General features: G+C 42.6%; 1 long non-coding RNA gene across 2 annotated transcripts in view; it reads left to right on the forward strand.

Moving 5' to 3' along the window:
- LOC148537779 (uncharacterized) overlaps positions 1-1,531 on the forward strand; it is a 96,065-nt gene extending 94,534 nt beyond the window's left edge. For both annotated transcript variants that reach the window (XR_015873309.1, XR_015873307.1), the window contains exon 3: positions 1,321-1,531. This is a non-coding gene — a long non-coding RNA (uncharacterized LOC148537779). The remainder of the gene's footprint in view (positions 1-1,320) is intronic.
- The last annotated feature ends 4,469 nt before the right edge of the window (positions 1,532-6,000 follow it).

Below are 6,000 nucleotides of genomic sequence, written 5' to 3' on the forward strand. Positions count from 1 at the left end.
TTTTGTAGGCATGCCATGGCCAGGGTCTGCGTCTTCTAATGCAGATTTACTGTCCTCTGCAGCATGATTACACTGGGAATCTTGAGTAACCTGAGGGTTACTCAGATGTCCGATGGTCACGCAGTTGATCTGCTGCTGTATCTGTGGATGCAGCAGCGGATCACAGAAGCTTGCTTTTGGCGTCTATTTACACCAGATGCCTCCTGCGGATTTTGCATATTTTAGCTACTGTCTACAAAGGCGCAGCGGCTGTGCTAACTGCATCCATCTCTCAAGGGTCTATTTACTAAGCAGTGTTAGGAGACAGAGTGAAAAGGGTTAAGAAAGTTATAAGGTGCCAGCCAATCAGCTCCTATCATCTAACAGGCTGTGTATGAAAAATGACAGTTGGGAGCTGATTGGCTGGCATCTTATCACTTTCTTATCACTTTTCACTCTGTCTCTTAACACTGCTTAGCAAATAGACCCCTAAATCAGGACGTCTGTCCTAATCATAATGTACCTGACATGCATTCTTTAAACTTCTGTCCAATAGCAAGTGAATCCCACTATTGTAAATATGTATTTGATGTACAAGTTTGGCCTATTTGACATTTAAATATTTTTATCTACTACACTATATATAGGTATTTTGTTTCCATGTGTATAATATATGAATATTAATATATTTAATTGCAAAATGGTTTTGCAAATGTGCAAGTTTGTTTTTGTTTTATTTTCTTTGTAAATGTTTGTATACATGCTCTAAAGTTGCGTACACACTGGGCGATTAAAGTGGACGACTGAACGATAACGATATTGTTCAGTCGTTCAATTTATCGTCCACTTTTTCACCTGAACGATAACGACGAACGACCAACGATGCATGTTCCCGCAGGTCGTTCGTCTTTATCGTTCATCGGGCAAACATGCAGGCCAACCTGACGAAATTGTCAGGTTGCTGCATGTTGGGGAATGGGGGAGAGAGCCGGGCGCTGAACGATATCGTTAATGATATCGTTCAGCGGGTGTGCTCAATGTCATGAACGACATTGAGCACTCCCTGCCAGGGTCACACTAGACGATATCGCTCAGGGAGCATATCATCTAGTGTGTATGCCTCTTTACACTAGAGAGTGCTGTCATAGAGATAATATTCACAGATTTGGATCTCCACACAATAAATATCACGTGATCATCATGTTAAAAGTACATCTGTAAAGGTTTCCTGGACTTAAGTAGTGGTCAGGTGACTGTTGACATAACAAGGAGTGAGAGACTTAAACTTGCATCTGGAATTTAAGCATCATTTACTAGACCCAGATTATCTCTCACTTACAGGAAACTCCAGTAATCACACCACAGGGATTTCCTGCCAGAGGAAGTGATCAAGGTTAAAAAAGACCAGAAAGGGAATCATTGGCGAGGGCCAGTGCGGGCACCATTCAGAGGAACATCACTAACCTGCCCAAGAAGAAATAAAAGTGGTGTGGTTTGTCACTATAATATTACAAGTGATTGCTGCTAAGAGAAGACAATTAAGAAAGGACTTTATTAGCCATGCTTAAAAAATAAAAAGCATCAAGCATCGTTGGATATCAATTATTTTAGTAAGTTTCTTCACTCCCGGCACAGGAGTGAAAAGACTGCTAATGTGGTCTCTTCACTCTGAACACATCACAAGGACGTGCTCCTATCGAAGCCCATGCCCCTGCATGTGGTATTTAATACATCTGGGCGGTATAAATATTCCAGTGTATGGACTGGCATTTTGTCTCAGGATCATACTGGAAGATCAATGTTTCATCACAGGTAATAACTTTATCTAAAAAAAAATGCGAATCCTTTTGAATTTGTTCCAAAATTGTACAAACTCACTTTTGATTTTCTCTGTGCTCGGCAGGGGGGAGCCTTGGAACCACCTTAGCACAAACTTTTATGTTAAGATCTTCATGCAAAACTTTCTTTTAAAACATATTTTATTGTAAGACTGCAATGAACATTACAACATAACGGTCAATAAGTAACAAGACATCAGTAGGTGTACAGCAGTAAAACCATATCAAGATCCATGAAGAATGTAGAGTTACAAAACGTAAAAGGGGGTCTACCTGTAGACAAGGTTTCCTCATTATACCAGGCTGTAAGTTGGACTGCAGCGCGGAGTGTATCTTTGACCTGAGGCGTTAATGTGTGATTATACGGGAGCCAGGTGTCAAAAAATTTCTCTGCTACTTTATCTTTATTAAGAGATAATTCTAACCAATCCATATTAAATAGATACGATATTCTAGGCTGTAGGAGATTGAGTGTTAAAGTGTCATCAGAGATCCATTGGGATGAGATGGTTTTCTTTGCAGCAGCTGCAATCTTTGCTAATAATAGGCGGGCACCTCCACGGGGACAAGATGACCCGGACGATGGTATAATATCCCACATGGCCCACTCAGGTGTTCATTCGAAACTAATTCCCAACCTGTTGGATATATATGTGTGTACTAGGGACCAGAACCATTGCAACCTCCACAAAGGACCACATACAATGCATGAGATCCGCATCAGATTGTTTACACTTGAAACAGTTAGAATCTGTAGAAGCGCATGTAAGGAATCTTAGTTTGGGGGTGAAATAGGCACGATGCAGTAATTTATATTGCATTTCAGCGTAGGATGCCGAGATTAGTTTTTTGTTAAGTCTAACAAAAGATTTAAAAATAGTGGATAAAGATATGGAAGGAAATGTAGTGCGCCATTTAGCGACTCCAGCTGTCTCTACCTCCAGATTTATTTCCCGGCGTATATAGGTATATAGGGCCTGATTCAGACCCGCTCGCAAGCGCTATGCGCTCGCAAGTGGGTCAATGGCCAGGCAATGCGCATGTGCGAGCCCCGGAGCGAGCAAGAAATCACTCGCTCCGGCGCTCGCATCCAAAAATGGCGGCTGTCGATGTTGATCGACAGCTCGCCCCGTTTGGTAGGCGTGTCGGGGGCGGGGGTGGCTGGCCAAATGGAGGCATTCTACAAGGGTCTCGTCGCAAACCCGATCGATGCACCATCATCTGGCCGCTCGCTAAAAGCTGTGGGTGGGCACCCACAGCTTAACGAGCGGCCAGGAGGCCGAACAAAAAAAAAACATGTGGCTGCCCTGATTCAGAACGAGCGCTCGCTTTTTGCGAGCGGCTCTGAATCAGGTCCATAGTGTGGAGGTGGAAAACAACATAGAAGGGCAGCTAGATAGCACATCATCCAAACCGTTTTTCCCAGATGAGATGAGGAGTTGAGGGATTAAAGTGGTGACATAGCTACGTACTTGGAAGTAGATGAATATTGGGATTGGAAGGCGAGGGAATCTTTCCTGTAATTGGTTGTGGGAATAAATAGTCATGGTGGATGGATCTAATAATTGATATATGTAACGTAGTCCCTGTGAGCTCCAGGTACTAAAAACCTGTGTTAACAACCCAGAAGCAAACACCGGGTTATGACCAATGGGAAGGAATAAGGAGACAATAGGAGAGACTTTCATTTGAGCTCTGGCGCATCACCATGCCATGCACGTAGTATGAAGTAGTAAGTTTTGTGTTACATGAGGTGGGAAAGACGAGGGATGTGTATGTAATAGGCTAACTAATGGGACATCAGTGTTAAAAGACTGCTCCACCAGAGTGTCAGCAAATCCATTTGTTCCCTTGATCCAGTCAATTGCATAGCGATAAATTGATGCTACGGCATAGGATCTTAAGCAAAGGAGATTGATTCCTACTAAGGTGGGTGGTTGAGTAAGTTTGAATAATGAGATCCTGGGTTTTTTATCCGCCCAAAGGAACTTGCTGACCGCTTTGTTAATCAATTTTAAATCAGATTCCAAGAGAAGCAGAGGAAGAATCTGGAAGAAATATAAAATCCTGGGAAAGGATATCATTTTGATTAACTGACACCTACAGATATATGAGAGTGGGAGGTGTTTCCATTTTTTAAAATCTAGAACTGTGCGTTGTATTAGGGCAGGGAAATTGGCTGAATACAGGGTTGAGCGATGTGTCGGAATGTTAAGACCCAGATATTTCAAAGTTGTCCTAGCCCATTTAAAGGGAAAAGAATCCTTCCAATCTTTAGAGGCATCATGAGTGTAACTCACGATACGTTTTTATGGCCAATTTCCTCATGAACTTTCACGGGAGCTCCCTTGCCGTCGTGATCACGATTTGGAGTTAAAAATGTCCAATCTGGCTAAAGATCTATCTTGCAGGCAATGCATTGTATCCCAGATTGGCTAATCTGCCCTACAGCATGGCAGATCAGAAGACGCGATGTACGACAAGCGGGGACGCGCATCGGCATTGTACTTTTTTTACCCGATTCGTCGAAATCGGCCAAATCGTGTAAAATAACTCTATGTGTGTGGGCACCTTAAGGCAGGGTACACACCTAAACGACCGGCAATCGTGCCGATGTTCAGGGCGATTTGCCTTCACCCTAGACATCGCATGATTGCCGGTACACACTTGAAAGATTTAATGAATGACGGAACAATCACTGTTCCGTTCCTCATTAACTTGTACAGGCTCACATGCAATATCGTATGATTGACTGTGCAGCACAGTCAATCGCACAATATCGCATGCGACCGCGGGTACGCACAAATTGGGTATACACACTGCACGATATGTCCGATTTGTCATTCAAATTTGGCTAAATTGGACAAATCGGGCCAATATTGTACAGGTGTGTATGCACCCTAAAGCCAAGGCTTACGTTTTGTTGTTATTTATCAGAAAGCCGGAGATTACATGGAAATCCTTCAAGATGTGAAGAGGTTTAGGTATGGCAGAATGTGGGTTTTCAAAGTACCATAGTAAGTCATTTGCATATGCAGAGACTTTCAATGTGTCATTTCCGAAGCTTACTCCCTGCCATTGTTGACATAACAAAAAAGTGTGAATAAGAGAGTCTATAGCCAAATTAAATAATAAAGGGGACAGGGGGCAGCCCTGACGGGTGCTCCTATGTAGACTAAGGGATGGAGTATTTAGGCCATTTATTGTTAGGAATGTCATAGGTGTGAGATATAATGTCTTGAATAGCGCAATTAATTCAGGGACAAAATGTTGTAATTGAAAAATACGCAAAAGGTGAGACCACAACACCCTATCAAAAGCCTTGTCAGCATCACAGCTGACAAGGAGCGTCTGACTATTTCTCATCTGGTGGGTTTTAGTTAACACTGCAATTAAATGACGTACATTATTCACTGAGTGTCTTCCTTTCATAAATCCGGTTTGTGCGGGGTGTATAAGATGGGGTAGCACTAATTGTAGGCGTTGGGCAATAATACCAGTAAAGAGTTTGAAGTCCTGGTTAAGTAGGGATATTGGTCGGTAGGAATGAGTCAATGTAGGGTCTTTCTCAGGTTTCAATAGAAGGATGATTCGGGCCTGATTAAAGTCTGGCAGTGTCATGTCTCCCTTCAATATTGAGTTAAATAAGAGACCAAATGAAGAGTCACATGGGGGGTCAACAATTTGTAATATTCGGCACTAAGGCCATCCGGGCCAGGTGACTTTCCGTTGGCTAGAGATTTAATAGCCATGGAAACTTCCAGTTCCGAGACAGGGGCTGTTAGGGAATTACGGGCTTCCGCAGAGAGGAATGGTAAATTAGCCTCTTCTAGAAAACTCATCCCCAAAGCGGGGTTGTCATTTTGTGCTGAGTATAAATCTGTGTAATATTGTAAAAAAGAGGCTGCAATGTCTTCAGTTTTATGATGTGGTCCTGAGGGACTTTTAAGTGATATAATGTGAGGGGATGATTTTTGACTCGGCACTATATTAGCCAGAAGTTTGCCTGCTTTATTTCCCCAACGAAAGTAGCGATGTTTCTGAAAGTCAAGGTGATATTGGGCTCTCTCTGTACACAATGTGTCATACAGTCTCTTGTTATTTAGATAGCACTGTCGTGTCTCCACAGTATTAGTCTGTAGCATAGTGGCATATGAATGTGATAGAGCTTTACTCAGCTCTG

Source organism: Taudactylus pleione, unplaced genomic scaffold (genome assembly GCF_031769625.1).
Source record: "Taudactylus pleione unplaced genomic scaffold, aTauple2 ptg000044l, whole genome shotgun sequence".
NCBI lineage: Eukaryota > Metazoa > Chordata > Amphibia > Anura > Myobatrachidae > Taudactylus > Taudactylus pleione.